The following is a 20,552-nucleotide window of genomic DNA, read 5'->3' as shown; positions in this document are numbered from 1 at the left end:
AAAACGGCCCAAGGAGTGCAAGATTCTTTACCCTTTATTTTGAGGATTACGGGAAAAAAGGTTGGTAAATTATGGATTGATTGAGAGCCACACTGAACACCACTTTAGGCATAAAAAGAAGGGTTTGTCTCGAGAGAGACCCTGTCAGCATGGAAAATAAAGAAGAGTTCCACAGCCATAAGTGCTTTTAGTTCAGACACTCTTCTAGGTGAAGTGATGGCTAGTAGCAATGCTGGTTTCCAAGAGAGGAAAGTCTGCAGACACTGCAGGCTCAAAGGATGGAAGTGTGAGCTTTTCCAGTACAAAGTTACAGTCCCAAGCAGGGATGGATGCTCTCCTTGGCAGTCTTAAGTTGTCTGCCCCTCTCAGGAACTGTTTGAGGGTCTGAGAAGAGAAGTGGCTCATTGTTGTAATGAGCCGAAATGGCGAAGGCATGAATCTTAATGGAGGAGAAAGACAGGCCTTTTTGTAGTAGCTCTGCTAAGTAATCCAAAATTAAAGGCAGGGAGGGCAGAGTTGTGTCCTCTTCTTTAGCTAGGCTCCATAAGCAGTATCTTTTCCACTTATCCGCATAGGATTTCCTTGTACTGGGTCTTTTGGCTTCAAGAATGACATCCAGCATGTGTTTGCTTAGAGCTGCTGGTATAGGATTCAAGGGACAAGCCAGGCTGCAAGCTTTAGGGTTTGCAGTTGTGGATGCAAAATCTGCCCCCTCCTGAGAGGGAGCAGGGTAGGGTTCTGATGTAGGTGCCATGGTGGCACCGATGTCAGGTTACACAGGAGTAGGTACCAGTGCTGGCGTGGCCAGTCTGGGGCAATCAGAATTGTCCTCGGTCTGTCCAGTCTTATTTTGAGTAATACTCTTGAGAGAAGGGGCATGGGAGGGAATGCATAAACTGAGAGATTTGCCCACTGAAAGGATAGGGCATCTACTTTCCAGGCTCTTCTGTGATGGTTCCTGGTGCAAAATCTGCTGAGCTGGTGGTTGTAAGGGGGGGCAAAAAGGTCCATCTTTGGGGTCCCCCATTTCTGAATCAGAAGGTTGAAGGTGCTGGGCTCTTAACTGCCATTCATGCGAGTCTAGGAGATTTCTGCTCAAGTCATCTAACAGTGAATTTTGATTGCCTGGCAGGAATTGAGGTTGCAGATGGACTTGCATGTCCAATGCCGTGTTCCACAGAGCCATGGCTAGCCTGCAGAGTGGGGAGGAATATGTTCCCCCTGCTTGTTGATGTACCACATAACTGTGGTGTTGTCTGTTTTTAACAGAAGCCGTTTTGGAAAGAGTAGGGATCTGAAAGTTATCAGGGTGTTCTGCACAGCTGGCATCTCTTTTTGGTTGATGTGCAGATGAATTTGTCTTGGGCTCCAGTAGCCTTGAATGCATTTGCCGTCCATGTGTGCCCCCCCCCCCCATGTACCACATAACTGTGGTGTTGTCTGTTTTTAACAGAAGCCGTTTTGGAAAGAGTAGGGATCTGAAAGTTATCAGGGTGTTCTGCACAGCTGGCATCTCTTTTTGGTTGATGTGCAGATGAATTTGTCTTGGGCTCCAGTAGCCTTGAATGCATTTGCCGTCCATGTGTGCCCCCCCCCCTGCATAGTTTGATGCATCTTTGGTTAGGGTCTGGGCGGCTTGGGGTTAAGTAAAGGGCAGTCCCTTGTGGAGGTTGCATGCTTCTGCCCACCAAAGAAACTCCGTCCTTAAACAGGGTATGATAGGAATGACTTGTTTCAAGGTCCTGAGAATGTTGACACCAAAGACTTTTTAAGTGCCATTGAAGTTTCCACATATGCAGCTTTGCATATGGAATTAGCAGTATACATGAGGCCATGAACCCTAGGGCCTGCAGTATTTTTCTTGAGGATAGCTGGGTTCTGGTGGCCATTTGTTTGAAGTAGGCTGTCAGACTTATTTTTCTGAAGTGAGGAATGCCATTTGGGATGTTGTGTGCAAGCTTGCTCCCAGGAATACAATCCTCTGACTGGCTACCAGTTTTGATTTCTTTTTGTTGATGGTGTACCCCAGGGAAGTGAGGAGGTTTTTCATAAATGTCAGGTGCTGCAACAGCAATTCCTGACTGTCCGCCTGAATCAGGCAGTCATCCAAGTACGGGTAAATTTGGATATTTCCCTGCATGTAGTATGCAATGGCTGGAGCCAGGCATTTTGTGAATACTCTGGGCACAGTGGATAAGCCAAAGGGAAGTGCAGAGAACCAATAATGCATAGATCCGTCCCCGAAACGTAGATACTTCCTGCAGGACTCCCTTGGGATGTGCAGATAGGCTTCTTTCAAGTCTAGGGTGACTAATCAGGCATCCCTGGTTAGCATAGGTAGAAGCTGTTGCAGGGTAAGCATTTTGAATTTTGGTAGCACCAGGAAGGTGTTGAGAATTGAAATATCCAGGATTGGGTGCCAAGAGCCCTCTTTTCTGGGTACCAAGAAGAGTCTGGAATAGAATCCTTGGCCTATCTATTCCACTGGAACCGGCTGAATAACTCTGATGGAGAGCAGGGATAGAACTTGGTTTTGAGCCTCTGCCCACTGGTTTGGAGGAAGGTCTGGGAACCCTCATGGGGTTGGTAAGTGGAAGTAAAATTTGTATCCCTGGGATACAATGCTGAGGACCCATCGGTCTTGTGTGATGGACATCCAGTTTTATGCATGAAGGGCAAGTTTTCCTCCTAGGGGCACAAGCAATTGGGTACAGGTGGGGAGGGGAGTGGTGAAGTCATTGTGAGTTTTTCCAGTAAGGAGGTGGCTTACCACTCCCTGGTTTGGGGCTGGGAGCACGCCATTGTTTAGATCTCTGCATACCCTGAGAAATCTGAGTGGTCTGTTTCCCCTGGCCCTGGTTTGAGATGGCCGGGAGGGGGCTGGAAAGGACCAGTGTTTGGAAGGGCAATGCCTACTGAATCTAGGGGGTTGTACTTGTAAGAATTCTTTAACAGTCTGCATCGACTTAGTTTTTTCTTCCATCTTTTTAAGAACCTCTTCTGCTTTGGTGCCAAACAAACTGTCCTTGTTCAAAGCAGCGTCTAGTAACTTTGATTTGACATGGTCTGGCAAGGTCTGCTCCTTGAGCCAAAAGCATATCTTCTCAGTACAGAACCAGTGACTGCTACCCAGCAAGATGCCTCTAGGGCATCAAAGCTGCACTGCAAAGTATGCTTGCTGACTTGGCTTGCAAAGTGCATAAGCTCCTGCAATTCCTTATTTTCTGCACAGTCTGTAAAGGTTGCCACTTTTTGTTTAATAAGTTCCATAATATGTTACTGGTACTTCAGCATTTGAAACTGACAATTTAATGCCCTAATAGCAAGAGTAGCAGAGGTATATACCTTCTTACCCCATCTGTCCAAAGCTCTGGAGTCCCTGTTCGAAGGAGTGAGATTCTTGGCTGTAGTTGCCCTGATACCTTTAGGCCCCTGGGAAATGATCTCTGGGTCAGCAATAGGATTCTTGAAAAGACATTTGTGAGTGTCAGGTACTCTGTAGTACCTGTTTGATTTCCTAGGGGCAGGAGGTAAAGTATCAGGAGTAAGACTGGATTCCATAAAGACATCATCAACAACCTCCAGGACAAAGGGTACTGCTAAAGGTATGTGCTGTGGAAAATCTAGGAATTCCCCAAGTCTCTTTTTGTACTGAGGATAGTCTTGGCATTCCCAGTGGAAATGCTCTCTTAACGTATGGAAGGTTTCACCAAAAGAAAAATCCTCTGGAGGGGAGGCAGAGGTAATGGATTCCTTTGCATCTGAATCCTCATAAGCAGATAAGGGCAGGTCTTCATAATCAGATACCTCAAAGTCATCGGACTCCTGGTCTGTTGAAACTGCAGGGGACTGGTCGCTTTTTTTCTCAGCAGGAGAAGGCTGACTTCCCCTAATCAGTCGTAATAAGCGTAAGGTCTTCTGCCATTCTAAGCATTTGTCATGGAGGCATGGGAGGATGTGCATGCGCTATGGTAGTCAGTTTTCTAGGCATAGCGCATACTCTTGGCCTAAGAAACTCAGTAGTTTTAGATAAAAAAAAGTCAGTCTGAGTCGAACATTGGTAAAGCCGGTGCCTGCACAGCGGCTCCAGACCCATCCAAGGTAGAGACATCCGCAGGTTCTATAGACGAAGAAGAGTCACCCGGCATACCAGACTCTGAATGGGTCTCCGTAGAGGTCTGTGAATCCATAGAAGCGGGCATCAGGGGCTGCGAAAGCACCTCACTGAGTACCCGCAAACTGGCAACTAGCTTAACGGAAGCGTCGTCCGCAACTTTGGACCTATGCTGTCTGTTTCTATCGTTATCCTTACTTATTTTTTGGAATACCAGTAGTCAGATGGCTTACTGAAGCCATTTTGTAATACGGAGATGGAGAGCAGAAGAATTTAGCGACAAAGAGAGCCTGACAACGAATGGTCCAGGCATTGAACAATGACAAAACCGACAGCGAGGTAGGTCGTGGTCTGGGCCTAACAGGTGACACAGTAAGAATGAAAATCTCTGTGAGTTATTTGCTTTCCACAGGCAAGACAATTGTTAACTTTTTCTGACAACGGTTAGAGCAAGAAAAAAGGATCCCCAATGGGGTACTTGGCTTTAGAAGACTTCAGGATTACTGAATTCGTAAACGAAAATTCAGGTAGCGGCTGACCGGCACTTGCGAACTGCTTCTGCTTTGGGCTCCTTGGCAAGAAAGACTGATGTAATGACGTCGGCTGCCTGTTTTTATATCTGTGACGACCTGACGTCAGTCCTGGAGCAACATCAACCGACACAGAAATACTAAGTCTCTGGTATTTGGGCCAACTGAGGGCTACCTGCAGGCAGATAACCCAAGTGTGATGACTGCAACAGTGAAACACGAAGAACATCAGAGCATTTTAGTGTGTATTGTGAGACAAATCTCCCTCAGGATAATTTCCACCCTTTAACCAGGCAAAAAAAGTAACTCTGTGTAATATCTCTTCCTCACAGTTCCAGGATCTGTGTTTTATTCCTGCAGTCTGTGTGGAGTTTGCATGTTTTTCTCCATGTACCCCCCCCCTCCAAAAAAATACAGCAGACAGACAAACGCACAGAATTACCTCTTGATTTCAAAATGCAGGTGATGACAAACAGGAGCGGCCCTTGGTCAACTGGTGCCCTAGGCAAAAGGGATCCATGACGCCCCACCCCACCACACTACCTGGTGCCCCCATCCTGGTCTACCTACACCAAATAAATACTGGAAAAGTGCCCTTGCTAGACCAATACCCTAGGCGGCCGCCTAGTTGGCCTATGCCTAAGGCCAGCTATGATGACAAAAGTATTCAGGGACCACCCACTGACCTGGTTCACAACTTATGAAAACAACATTTATTTCCGTCTCTCAAAGGCTATAAAAAATGCTTTTACATTATTTTCACATCAGCACTGATGCTGCCTGCAAAGTACATTACTAGGTTTCTATACCCTATTCTGTTGGTATACCTGTCCTTCTGTTAATCCCACTATATGAGCACAGTTTAAATAAGAAAAGAAAAAATATAGTTTAGTACTGCGTTGTATGATTACTTGCCCCTTTCTAGCTGGTTCAGAATTACAGTCCATTATGGAGCATGCAACTTACTGCTTTAGTTCCTGTTTTGGCATCAGCACTTGGACATCTACATACACCTACTGCTTTATCTCATACAGCTATAAAGTTACAAAAAAGCAAATTAAAGTAGCTTAATAACCTATAAATGAGGTCACCATCTGGACTTATTAAACGTCAAGTTTTTGCCACAGAAAAGTGTATTTCCTTCCCATTATGAGTGCCATATACAAAGAAAGTTTCACTAGTACTCTTACTCATTTCTGCAAGCATATATTCACATATTCAGGTTAACAGACTTTGCTTTAAATGTACTCACTATTCCAGTATGGACATAGACAAATTAATTGGTGTTAACCTTGAAAGTATGGTATGGGAAACATTAATACTACCACCTACCAAAAGCCAAGAACCACTTTGAGTGACCTAAATGGTAAAAAACTTCCATCCTGCCAGTCTAATTTTATCAGTTCCTTAAGAGGAATTGTTGCAGACCAAAAGAGCCTACAGCTCGTGGGAAGATTACAAGGAGGTCAAGAAAGTTAATGCCGTTTTTTTTAAGACAGGGTGTTATGATCAGGGCCTTCTTAAAGCTTGCAATAAGACTGCTTCTACTTACAGATATGGCACATCAAATCAGACATTAAATCAGACATTCTAACTTATTAAATGGCATAAGGATGCATTATAGGTTCATAGGAGGTTACTAGGCTAACGGCCCTAGAGCCCTTACAAGCCTAGCCATTCCCGAGCTGCCCAAATTGTCAGTGGTTAGGCGAGTAAAGCTTGCAAAGGTAAGGGTCTATGGTAGTTAATACAGACTTCTGTCCATGTGGGACATGGGCACCACCCCAGGAGTAAATCTGTGGTCACCTAGCCATTGATCTAGGTTGTGTTTGAAGAGGGTCAGTGAGAGGCTCAGTTTCACAAGCATTGAAAGCTTGTTCTAGAGAAGTGGCAGTCTCTAGGAGATGCATCTGTCTCTCGATCATGACCTGCTCATGTCAGAGGCTAGGTTAAGATCCCTGTAGTGAGTGACCCTTGTGCAGTTTGATTTACGAATGTGTAGTATTTCCATCAGGGCTGGGTCAGAGACTGCCCTGTAAGCCAGGCAGAGATCACTCCTTAGTAACCTGTAAGGGACAGAATGCAGTGACAGAGCTTTCAGTCTTTCTGCATAAGACTTGTTTTGTGTACCATGTAATTTCTTGTTGAGAAACCTCTGTGGTCCCTCCAACTGTTGGAGGTGTCTTGTGAGGTACATGCATTGTACTCAGTTACTGGTCTGATGAGGGGAGTATAACTGAATTATTCTTAGATCTAGATGCGATGCCTTTACATATAAGATGTGCCACACAGAATGATATCCTTACTACTGTGGATACATGGTGGTCAAAGTTCAGACTATCAACCTAAGTACCCAGATCATGTACTACTGGGTCTACACTTAGTGGAGTGCTGTTTATAATGTAATTAGCAGGGATGTCAGCTTTTCCAAAGGGACTAAAAATGCATTTTTTTGTATTTATCTGTAATCCATGTCTTTGCCACCAATCATTTCTCTGCATTAACCCTGCCTGCAGTATATTAACATCTTTGGTGGACTCAATAGATTGCTCCCAGTTTACAATAGTCAGCAATCTTGGTCAGCCACAGGCCATCCAAGTTTGCCCGGACTTCTGAGAAATTAATTCTGAACAGTAAGGGGACCATCACAGAACCCTGTGGTACACCACTGCTGACTGGTCTTTTGCTAGAGATGCAGTCACCCACTTTGATGGTATGTGTCCTGTTGGAGAGCCAGTTGACAACCCATCTGGTAATGTAGAAGTCAATTTCATGGAAAAATGTATACACAAACAACTACTCAACCATCTCCTCCATAACAAACTGCTAGCTAACACTCAACATGGTTTTAGACCCTCACACAGTACTACCACAGCTCTACTTTCTTTTACCAATACTATCAACTGCAACCGTAACAACAACAAACTAACCTCTTCACTTTTCCTAGACCTATCAAAAGCCTTCGATATGGTAAACCATAGACTTCTACTACACATACTTAAATCCCTTGCCCTGGATTACTCTTCAATAACCTGGTTTTCATCCTATCTTGAAAACAGGCAACAAGCAGTACTCTGGGAAATTCTCATCCACTCTACTACCCATCTCTCTAGGAGTACCCCAAGGATCTATACTAGGACCACTTTTATTTTCTGTCTTTATTAATGATCTCCAATCATTTATCCAAAACACTACCTGCATACAATATGCAGATGATTCAACCATAATTTGTACAGCTTCCTCTCAAATAGAACTCCAGTCACTGACCCAATCAACCTTTTCAACCGTTGAACAATGGTTCTCAAAAAGATGTCTTCTCTTGAACCCCAAAAACTAAGCTATTACTATTCTCACCTACCCACAAATCTACTCAACTAAACTTCACTATTACTGCAAGTGATAATTCCCACATTTCCTGACTCTACTACAAAACTGCTAGGTGTTACTATTGATAATAATCTTAATTTTGATTATCACATCAATAACACAATAAAAGCAGTGAATAAAAAGATTGGCTCACTGTATAGAATCAAACCCTTCCTTACACCCAAAGCACGGTCCACCTTAGCACAATCCCATCTTATCTCTACCCTACTGTATGCTTCCCTATCTACACTCATCTCTAAAGGTAACCTTAGGAAACTAACTACATCTTACCACAATATAGCTCGATTTGCCACAGCATCTAAGTATAGAACCCACCACTGTCTAAACCTAAAAGTATTACACTGGTTGGAACTTCCTAACAAGCTTATCTATCAACAACTTCAAATAGCACACAAAATTCTTTATCAACCATCAAAACACCAGCCCTTAGCAACCTCTTGACTCCTTATTGTAACCTGAAACAACTACGCCTCCGAAAAGCTACAAGTCAACACTACTAGAATTACAAATTCTGCAGGAAACTGCCTTTTCTCAAACGCAATTGGTAAAATATGGAATAACCTCCCCACATATCTCCTCTCTACCCACTCTTCCTCACTTTAAAAAACAACTTCTTTTACATCTAAACAATTTCTGGCTATGCTCTTGCACCAATCCAGACTAACCTGCTCTCATCTTTCAACTTTCATATTTCTTTATTCAACTCTGTAATGTTTCTCTCTGATCACATAAAGACTTAATGATTACATTGTTACTACCACTCTCAAACATGAATTAAAAAAAAAAAAAATTATTAATTAACAATTAATGTTTTTATAACTATCCATTACATTTGAACTTCAAAAAGAAGTATGAAAGTATTAAATGCATAGTTGGTATTATTTGCTTTTTCTTAGATTTGTACAACCATACCTGGACTAATATCATTGTATTTTGCTCATTGCCAGTCTCATAAGTGTATTGTACTTGTTTATAATTTACCTTGCTTTTATCCGTGGAGCTTTTCTCCCCGGGCCTCTACTGAAAATGGACTTTGATCCAGCTAGACTAGCCCGGTCAACAAATGTAAAATAAAATAAAATAAAATAAAATAAATAAATAAAATAAAAAAATTCCCAACTGGGAGAGTTTCTCTATAACACCAGAGTGGGGGATTGTGTCAAATGCCTTGGTTAGGTCAAGATAAGGCAGTATGCAGTGTCTTTCCCTCGTCCAGGGCCTTGGTGATTTTCTCGAGAAGTCAACCATGTTTAACAGGCATAATCTACCTTTAATGAATCTGAAATGGGTTGGGTCCAGAGTATGGAGATTATTAACAAGGGCATAGGTAATGTACATAAGGACTTGATTTTTTCCATGGCCTTGCAGATGAGGCTAGTCAAGCTTATGGGCCTATAATTCCCAAGGTCAGTGATGATCCCCCTTTCTGTCAAGGGATTACTGATGCAGTCCTCCATTATGCCGAAACATAGCCAGTTCTCAGGCTGTGGTTAAACAGGTATCCAAGTGGGTCTGCAAGGTCATGTTTTAAGTTTAAAAGGCAACCTGGGGTGCTGTCCGTCCCCACTGAAGCCATGTTTTTGGCCTTGGAGAGTGCAGAGATGACCTGCACTCTTCAGATAACAGGCGGCAGGTATACATTGGGGGATGACTTGAGGGAATTGGGAGGGGGGGTGAAGTTTTCTCCAAATCTGTCAGCTAGCAGGTTGGCCATTACCTCTGGTTGAGTATGTGTGGTGCCACCCACAACCAGTTCAGCACATAGCAGGGTATTCCCTTTTAGATTTCAGGCATAGTTAAAGAATGTCTTGTGATTATCCTTAGCTAGGGAGGCTATTTTTGTTCATAATTACCTTTGGAGGACTTGACAAGATCTCTAATTTACTTGTTTAAGCTCCAGATGGATTTCTCCTTCTGCTGAGGCAGTTCCATCTTGCTCTTGACCATTAATTTCTTTCTCTTGTTGTTTAGCTGGTTTATACCAGGGGTCCTCCAAGGTGGCTTGTTTTTTCAACAAGACCTGGTTTTAATCTCATGAGGTACAGCTAATTCTACACACCAGCTTAAATGGTTATACAGAACACTGGTGTACACCTCTGCATAACAGTCTATGTTATCTGCATTCGAAGGGGCTATGAAACTTCTTATATCATCACTTAGTAGGAGGTAATTTGTCTTAAAAAAATTCCCAAGCATTTTTGAGCTTGATGGGGTATCTGGTCTTACAATGACATGAACAAGACTGATTTATGGATCCTACGAGGAAGGACATCACATGGGGGGTACAATGCTCTTCCATGTTAGTGAGTACTACTTGCAGGACATTTGAGACTCTTGTGGATGTGCTCACTAGCTGTTCCAGAGTACCTACATTAACAAAGTCCAAGAACCTCTGAGCCAGTATGTTTGTGATCGTGTACATTTCACAGTCAATGGTAGGATAATTAAAATCACCCAAGAGTAAGGTGTTGGTCTGTATAGCAAGTGATTCTATTAAGTCCATGTATGTGGTATGCTTTTCGTGTTTCATGGTGAGGGACCTATAGTTAGCTATGATGTGGTAGGAGGCTTTTCCTATAGTTAACTAGACCTGGGGTAGTTCTAGAGGGTCATACTTTTTGACCAGTCTCGAGGTGTACTTCTCCTTAATGAAGATGGATACACCTCCTTCTTTGGTTCTTCCATGCTCAGTTTGTGGTCCGACTGTATGGAAGGTGTTGTAGCCCTGCATGGCCAGGGATGCCTTGCATGACCTTGAACCATGTCTCAATGACTGCACAGATGTCAGCATTTTCCAAAGTGAGGAGTGCTACCAGGGAGTGCAGTTTCTTGTTTAGATGCCTATGAACAGGAAACAAGTATACTTTGTTAAAGAACACAGTCTTAACATAATATAGACTCATTCACTACTATATTAGACATTGAAAAACATGTTCATCGAACACGTTTTCATTGACCAATATACAGCAAAAACACTAATCTCCAAATGGCCACTTCAGCAAATTTTTTCCCTGGGGGGAAAAAAATGTTTGGCCATCATCAGGGATTTGCCCTTTTCCCCACTGTAGTACAATCTCAGAGTTGGTATATTTCGTTAGGGGAGGTGTTGGGAGCACCACCACTTTTGTAGAATTTGAAAGTTTGCTCCGTTTGGCCAAGCGATTTTTTTTTTCTCCTCAAAAAAAATTTGCTGAAGTGGCTTGTTTGGAGATTAGTTCTCTGTATATTGGTGAACAAAAACCTGTTTGATGAACACGTTTGTCAATGACATAATACAGACCTGCACTGAATTGTTTGAAAACAAATTAGCATTTTCTCATTTACGTTTTTCAACACCAAATTATATAAATGTTCTACTACTACTTTTTAAAAAAAGAGCCAAAATATTGCAAATTACATTACACACATTCATTTTACTAAATCTAAAACTGTTTCTGTGTACGTGGCCCTAACAGAACTCGGGAACTACAGGTGCACTTACCCCTGTAGAAAGTGCAATGCATGCAATACAGTGAAATCTTTTGTCTATACAGACATAGATATAAAATTTGAGGTAAAGGAATTCTCTACATGCTACGTTGAAACACTTGCATTGTATTGTTCCTGCAGCCTGTTTTGTATACGGAAGAGTACTACAAAGTTTAAGGTAAGGCTGCAGGAATATAGCAGAGATATTAAAAATATATATTAAAGTCTGACTGGCTACAACTACAACTCTTGCCAGAACGGTGTTATCAGTTGTCTGAAGGCTACTGTGTCGGATATAGTTACAACACGTACTAGAGAGCTAAAAGGCCTTGAATGATTTGCTTTTAACCAAAGAAAGTATTTTCGTATTGGAATTATAGACTTTAAAGCACAAAAGAATTAAAAAAGTCTGTTTAAACTGGAAGTGCTTGCTTTAGCTTCAATTCTCTACAGTCTTATTTTTCATGTTTTATTTGCCATTTTTATTGCTACTTGTACTTGAATTTTTCAGCTCCTTGTATTTAGTGAAGCTGAAAAGTTAGAAACTCAAGACTCTGGTTTCAGACAACTTCCGTTGCATAAATTTTATTATTTTTCGAGTTGACAATAACCTGTACATACAAAAATAGGTACCAGTATCCAAAAGTTTGATTATCTTTAAATTACCACACTGCCTTGGTGCCTTTTTTTGTTTCCAATGCAAAATGCTCCTCTTTCCATTTATTCCATAAACGGATTGTTCCACTCTTAACAGCAACTGGCACATACAAACAAAATACAATTTAAAACTAATCCGACATATTTTGCATGCATTCATATACCAGTCTTATTTGTTGGGAGATGAAAATTATGTATTTACCATAACAATAGATCTGTGTTGTATGTCTCTGGTTCAGTCTGTGGGACATTGGAATTGGCTGGAGTCTGATCCGAATCAGATCTAAAGTCTTTAGCCCACTTGGCACTGAATCCTTTGCCCATAACTTCCCGTTTCTCACTCTAATCCCCAGATCAAATTTGCCTCATGAAAAACCTTTCCAATAAATATATAATTCTGTAGATATACACTAAAGAAAAGATTTTTAAATCAAGGAGGCTGCAGGACTCCAGAATAAGGAACAAATGACCTCCAAAGTCTGGTCATCTCCATAACTCGCCATGCCAACAAAAAGGCAAGGGCAGGAGAGTGGGAATGTTGAACCAGATGGAGACAGTACAGATCTATCTTTATGGCAAGTATATAATTTTCATATCCGATGTCTGCTCAGCCTGGATTCAACCTGTGGATCTGAGTGGTCAGCCATGAAAAATTCCTCAGGAAAAACTAAGGAAGGATATTCAACAACACAGTGGAGTCAAAGGAAGCCCTAGATTTAGACTGGATATCCAGCTTGTAATGTGACACAAAAAAAAAAAGTGTGGTGACCCAGCCAAGTAGCAGTTGCATAAACCTTGTCCATTGATACACTAGAAAAGAAAGTTGTGACAGTGGCCTTGGCTCTTGTCAATGGTCCTCAGGCTTATGTGAAAGTGTTTTCTCTTTCATAGGGAGTGTTAACAAATTACAGTCCAAAAGCTACTTGGATAAAGACACTTTAGACACAGACAAGCTCAGCCTGGATTCTGGAAAGGAGACAAAATAACGGACTGGTTTTCTAAAAGCTTTGGTATGGTCCAAACAGAATCTCAATTGCCTACATACATCCAAACCAATGTCTTTATTGGAGAAAATCGGAAAAGAAGACAGGAAGATGAACAGAATTGTTGAACGTTTTCATAGAGGCTACCTTGCACAGAAGGTTTGTATGAACAGAAACCCTGTCTTCATGAAAGACCAAACGGAGGTGAAGAATCCAGAGCCTACAACTTTGAAAACCTTGCAGAAGTAATCTCTACCACAAAGTTTTCCAAGATAACATCTTCAAGTGAGAAGTAGATGAAGGCTCAAATGGAGAGCATGCAAGTACTTGCAAGACAAAAGGTAAGTCCCAGGGAGGGACTGGATCCCATACTGGATGATGTAGCAAAAAGGTACCCTTGAGGAACACTTTGGAAATCTAGAGGGAAGCCAGCAGCACATTATCCTTACTAACATGAAAATTAAAAATAGCTGCCAACTGTACTTAAACTTTAAATCATAGAAAAACTGGAACATGACAAACAAACTTGGTGAGAAAATCCAAATCAGATTCCAGAGGAGCAAAGACAGGATCCAGGCCTCTAGATTCTGCCCACATAATGAACCTCCTCCATATACTGGAATAAACCTTCCTAGTAGGTTGCTATTGAAATGACAATACACAAACAGCCTGAAAAGCTTGGGATTTCCAGCCATCAAGGGAACTGGAAAAACTAAGAGGTTAACTCAAGGGACTGAAGGGCTAGGGGGATCCAGACCTGCTGGATGAGTAATAAGACCCGGAATGGGATCCAGTACCGGAGGGAGTGTACATCAGAAGAGGCCAAAGGAAGGGGAACCACAACTGAAAGCCAAAAGAAAGCTACGAGACAAATGTAAAGAAGCCCGAGGGGCCAAAGCCAGCATCAGGGCATGCTTGGGTGACTATCACAGAAGGGGAATGATGGCATAATAGCTGTTGCACTTGGCATTAGGCAGGGAGGCAAAAAATGTAAAACAGAGTGCCCCTGATGTTGAAAAATCCCAACTGCAACCTTCAGATTTAGGGACCACTCAAAGTAACAGAAAGCTCCTGCTGAGGCTGTCAGCCAGAATGTTGGATTTTCCCGGGATGTGATCTGCTACCAGAAACCGCCGAGAAGAGACAGCCCATTGCCAAACCCTCATGGCCTCCCAACAAAGAGGATAATAATGTGCTTCCCCATGTTTGAGATAGCACACAGACATACTGTGCATCTGTATTGTAATCACACCTCTGGGAAGGGCATCCTGAAAGGCCTGCAATGCAAGGACTGCTTATTTCTAGAGCTCTGATGTGATAACATGTCAATTCTGAATGTATCATATAATTTATCACCAAATATGTTCATTGTAAACCTTTAAATTATGTAATATGCTGTTGCTGTCTAAACATGAGCTTCCTGAATGTAAATATCTCTCTGTGAACTTGTCAACTTACATAAATCAGAGCTTTTCTCTCCAGGTCTCCACTGAAAAAGGGCCAGTATCCAGTCGGACATTCCTGGTTAACAAATGTAAAATAAATAAATAAAATAAAAAAAATGTGGGCCTCTACAGACAACCAGGACCCTTGAACCATCCTCCATTAGAAATGCCTCCCCACCACAGCAGGGAGGCATCCATGGTGACATTGCCAAGGTTGAAGAGATCACGAACGGTCTCCCATTGATTATCAAGCGAGACTGCAGCCACCAACGAATTTGGACATGATATACCTTTGTTAATAATACTGGAAAATCCACCGGATGAGTAAGGAAAGAACGCTGAACAGCTAAAGCCCAGTGCAGAGCCCTCATTTGATATCTGGCTAAAGGAATCAACTTACAGAAACTGCCATATGGCCCAGAAGTTTCATAACTGTATGAGCGGGAGGCTTCAAAGTTGCAAGCATTCACAAGGCCTGAACCTGAAGGCTGAAAACTCTAGAATCTGGAAGCCTGGTGATTTTGTTTAATGTGTCAAAGCAACATTCTATGAATTCTAAAATGTACACAGGTTGGAGGCTTGATTTTGGATAAGTGATTGTGATGCCCAAATTGCTGCACAGTTGGAGTAAGGAATCCCTGCCCATGATCAGTGATGCCATTGTGGGAGCAATGAGGAGCCAATCGTTCAGATATGGAAAGACCTGGAATCCCTGAAGCCATGCTGCAACTGCTGTCATGCACTTGGCAAACACCAGGTGTCTGTGGTGAGACCAAAAGGTAGGACCATGAACTGGTAATGATAGACTCCCAGTTGAAAGCAAAGAAACCTCCAGGAATAAGAAGTTATGTACTCACCATAACATTTCATGTGAGTTGTTCATCTCACCTTCATTTTTTACTAATGGGTTCGGAGCCGATCCATCGGCTCCGGTACGGCCGTATGCAAAGCTCGAGGTCTTCCAGTAGTTCGAGGCCAAGCCCCTATCCCATGATGGACTGTGAATTACCTCAGATCTTGTTTGCTGCGTGTACTATAACCATATAAATGAGCTATCCTCCTATGGAAAGAAGAAACTGAGCAACCAGAATGAGACCAACATCTAGGTCAGCTTTCAGCCAGGAGGGGGAAAGAGGGAGGGATGCAAGAATGAAAGCGAGATGAACAACTCACATGGAACATTATGGTGAGTACATAACTTCTTAATGTGAAGTTGTTCAATCTCACTGTTCATTCTTTACTGATGGGTAGCGTCCCTAGCACCATCAATCTCGTGTGGCTCACGGGAGTACATTCTTCAGAACTGTAACTTTGTAATGCGCGATAAAGGTATGAGGTTTAGACCACGAGGCTGCTGCACAAATGTTAAGGGGCAATTTGGCTTGGAACGCAGAAGATCTAGAAACTGCTCTGGTTGAGTGAGCTTTAATCTTGTGTTGCAAAGGCACATTAGCAGCTGAATAGACAAAGGTGATGCACTCAGATAACCATTTAGAAAGAGTTGTTTTAGCCACTGGTCTACCTTTTTTGGCTTCAGAGATTGAAACAAAGAGCTGGTCTGACTTCCTGATATCTTTTGTTCTATCCAAATAAAATCTGAGTGGTCTGTGAACGTCAAGTTTGTGCAGCATATACTCAAATTTATTGGAATGATTAGGAAAAAAAACTGGTAACTCAATGACTTGGTTGATATTGGATTCTGAACAAACTTTGGGCAAGAAAAGGGGGTTTTTGTCCTAACAGATGCTCTGTCAGCATGAAAAATCAAATAAGGAGGGCTAATAGATGAAGCTTGAAGTTCGGACACTCTGCGGGCAGAAGTAATAGCTACCAGAAATATGGTTTTCCAGGACAAAAATTTGAGATCACAAGATGATGCTGGTTCAAACAGGGGGAGGATTATATGAGACAGCATAAAATTTAGATTCCAAGGAGAAAAAGGAGTTTTCACTGGAGGCCTCATATGAAATGTTCCCTTGAGAAAAGCTTTGGATAACTTGTGGGACATTATGTTTAGCCCAGTTCCAAGATGAAAGTTAGATATAGCAGCCAACTAAACCTGAACTGTTGCGGCTGCCGCTCCTTTATTAAAAATCATAGTCAAGAATTCTAGTATGGATGTCAAGGGGGTTTGGCAAGGATCAATGTTCTGCTTAGAAGCCCATATGGAAAATCTCTTCCACTTAAGATATAATCTTCTAGTGGACAGCTTATGAGAAGACAAAAGGATCTGTTTCGTCTCATTGGAAAAGTTATGAAGCCTGGCTATGAGGGTAACTGGAGCAGCCAAGCTGTCAGCTTCAAGAAGGATGGAGGTCCCTCGATGGATGTGTCAGAAGGTCTAGAACTGGGTCCAGAATACAAGGATCCTCCAAAAGATGATGAAGGAATGGGAACCAAATCTGCCGAGGCCAATGAGGGGCTATAAGAATGATGGTCCTTACCAGGGATTTTTGCTTTCTGTAGAAGTCTGGGTATCAATGGGATGGGTGGAAATGCATAGAGGAGACACGGGTGCCAATCATGTATGACTGCGTCTCTCTGGGCTTCTCCCAGAGGAGGAATCAGGGCAAAGTAGCTTCTGCATTTCATGTTGATGTGGCTGGCAAAAAGGTTGCAGCAAGGCTGTCCCCATTTGTGGAAAATCCTGTCCACAATCTCTTTGTTGAGGGACTACTCATGCGGCAACAAGATTGCCCTGCTCAGTTTGTCTGCAATCACATTGGATCTCCCCAGGATGTGCATTGCCAACAGAAAGCGCTAGGAGGAAACAGCCCACTGCCAAACTCGGAGGGCTTCTTGGCAAAGGGAGTAAGAATTGGTTTTCCCCCTGCTTGTTCAAGTACCAGACTACTGACAGTCAGTTTGGAATTGCAATCGTTCCTAGGGGAAGAGAGTCCTGGAAGCACTGCAATGCCAAAAGTACTGCTCTCATCTCCAGAACATTGATATGCAAATGTGACTCTTGATCCATTCATGTGCCTTGGGCAGTCTTTCCCTGAAAATGCCCCCGTCACCCTATCAGGGAAGTGTCTATGGTCACAGTGGCTACTGAAGGGGGTAGTACAAAGGAGCATCCTATAATTAGGAGAAGAGACATCAACCATCACTGGAGATCTTTCTTGCAAGAGCTCGTAATTAAAATAGTGTGATCCATTGGAAGTTCCTGCTAAGACCATTGAGTGAACAACAGCCACTGAAGAATCCGCATATGCATCCTTACTAATGGTATGGCCAGGATCGCTGCAGCCATCAAACCCAAAACTTTTAGAATTTCTGAATCTGGTGCTCTGTGTTTCGATACCAATGTGTTGACATGCTGACGAAGAAGAAAGAATCTCTCGATTGTTAGTCTTAGAGTGGTGGTTGAAGTGTCTAACTCTGCCCCTATAAAAATGATATGCTGCGATGGCAACAAAGCAGACTTTTCCGAATTGACTGTAAAGCTCAAGAGATTGCAGAGTGTCAAGAGTGTATTCCCTTGCCGAAATCAGTTGATGCCTGGTGGTGGCGGTAAGGAGCCAATCGTCTAGGTAAGGAAACACCTGGAATCCTAGATGCCTCAGGTGAGCAAAGACCACTGCCATGCATTTGGTGAACACTATGGGGGCTGTAGTGAGACCAAAGGGCAGGGCTCGAAACTGATAATGATTGGCTCCCAGCTATAAACGCAGGTGATCTCTGGATGGCCTGGCCATTTTATGTGGTAGTGCACATTCTTGAGATCTATCGAGCACATCCAATTGTTCTTCCCTAAAAAGGAAGTAAAGACTGTAGCATGACCATCCGGAACGTCTCTTTCTTCACAAATTGGTCGAGTCTGCTGAGGTCCAAAATGGGTCTCCAGTCCCCTGTTTTCTTTGGAACCAAAAAGAACCTTGAGTAAGTTCCAAATCCCGTTTGGTCTGCTGGGACTGGTTGGATGACTTTCTAGCAACTTGTGGACCTCTACATAGTTGCTTGTTCCCTGTAACTCGGTGGAACGTCCAGGATTCTCCTTGTGGGGGAGATGAAAGGTATGAAGTACCCTCTGGAAATTATACTTTGTACCCAGCTGTCTTTGGTTATTTCTTGCCAGGCATCTGGATACAAAGATAAGCGACCCCAGACTGCCTCTAGAGCAGGATAGTCAGGCCTCCTTTCAGGAGCGATGGTAGGATTGGCCAGAGAAGTGATCTCTACCACCCTGATGTTGTGGACCCCCTCTGCCACAAGGGTGGCGTCTCCCACAATTACCCCCTCCTCTGCTCCTAGAGGGGGGGTTCACCACATGTGTCCTAAAAGGCTCATTGGGCTTTCCAGAACCACATTTTTCCTCCCCTTTGGCCTTTGGGGTAAGGTTGAGTAGGGGTGGAAAAACAGATTCTGACGGCAGACAGAGTCTTTCCCTCCTGTTCACACCTGGTCAAAGTTTCCTTCACTTTTGGCCCAAAATGGGATAAGCCATCAAAAGGTTGTTTACGAATGAAGACTTAAAGGGCTCCGCGAAGGAACACAAATGCATCCAGGAATGTCTTCCGAGAACAATTACTGTACCCGCTGCCCTACTCATTCAATCAGCTGCATATTATACAAGACGCATGGATGAGTTGACGATAAAATTTAGGGAAGCAAGCTGGGCGGCAACTTTGTCAGAGGCCCCTGCAGCTACAGTAACACTGAAGAGAATCTCCCAACTCCTTAAGGAGATCTCTTTGCAACCTACTGAAATGGGTCAAATAGTTCAGTGAACGGAGAGTAAAAGTTGCTGAAATAAACATGCATTTCCCATATCTATCCACGATCCTAGACTCTCTATTAGAAGGAAGAATAGACGAGGCATCTCAGACATTTCCTTTTTGGTGGCCGCCGCCACCACCATGGCATCAACAGGGCCTCCTTTGGACAAGAAAGTTTTATCTGTTGGAGCGGATATAAACTTATTAGGCCTCCTAGGAACAGGCTCTATGGACTCCGGTGACTCCCACGCCCACCAAGAGACCAACTGTATGAGCTCATTGAAGGGTGGAGACACCCAAGAGGTGGAGGGTTGAGACCCAAAAGCCTTCAGGAGAACCGAATTGCCCTCAGTAGGGCATTTGGACTGCCAATCACCCCTCTGCCTAAGGATCTAGAGTATCTCAGCAAAGGAGATATCCCCAGAAGGGGACTGCGGGGACCCTTCTGAATCATCCAAGTCAGTGTCAGATGTTAAAGACTCCTGTTGGGAGTCCAAGCGTCTCCTCTTGCACAATCCCTTCCTGGGACTTCCTCAGTGGGAGCCTCTGGGGAGGTCTCGGAAGAGCAGGGGGCACTCTGTGGGGCTACCTGAGGCTTTGGGTCTCTACGCCTAGCCTGGATGATGGAAGCAGACACAGGCACTTTGGGGGATGAGGAAGCAAGGCCTGAAGTCGAGGATGTCTTGGGGGACAAGGCTCTCCTCATGGCTTTGAAGTAACCATGGCTCCGATGTGAAGGAGTTGACGGACCTGAAGGAACCACCAACCTCTCCTGCACCAAAGCCGTGGGCTCTGAGTCGGAGGTAGGAGCCGAGCTCATCAGAGCCGAAGCCCCGAGAGACGAGTCTGCACAAAGTCAGTCTGACTATCCTCCCCGGACCCGACTGGAGAGAGTCTGCTCCTAGAATCCCCGGTCGGCACCAAGGACATCAGAGTAGATGCAGCAGAGGACACTGTAGCAGGTCTCGGCTCCAAAGGTTCCACTATCAACAGGTCAGCTCCCTCTGGCTCTGAAGGTCCGGTATGGGTCAGAGAAGTAGTAGTCAAGTCAGAGGTAGTGGTCTTCGGCTCCAAAGCCGCTTGGGTCGAAGCAGACAATTTAGCAAGGCCTGGTGCCTGTAAAAGCTTCTGCACCAATCGATCCATATCCAAATCAGACAGGCTGACAGAAGACCCAGAAGAATACACCGACTGTGCTGACTGAAGTAGTGGAGATAGGAGGCCTTTCGGATACTGGCTCCAAGGCTGTG

General features: G+C 43.5%; 1 protein-coding gene across 1 annotated transcript in view; it reads left to right on the top strand.

Annotated features, from left to right (window-relative positions):
- CASP6 (caspase 6) overlaps nucleotides 1–20,552 on the top strand; it is a 1,203,724-nt gene that overhangs the window by 208,282 nt on the left and 974,890 nt on the right. The gene's annotated exons all lie outside the window — the stretch shown is intronic.

Source organism: Protopterus annectens, chromosome 2.part1 (assembly GCF_019279795.1).
Source record: "Protopterus annectens isolate FY-2018-M chromosome 2.part1, PAN1.0, whole genome shotgun sequence".
Lineage (NCBI taxonomy): Eukaryota > Metazoa > Chordata > Ceratodontiformes > Protopteridae > Protopterus > Protopterus annectens.
The sequence above is the reverse complement of the archived record's forward strand: the minus strand, read 5'-3'. Positions and strand labels throughout refer to the sequence as shown.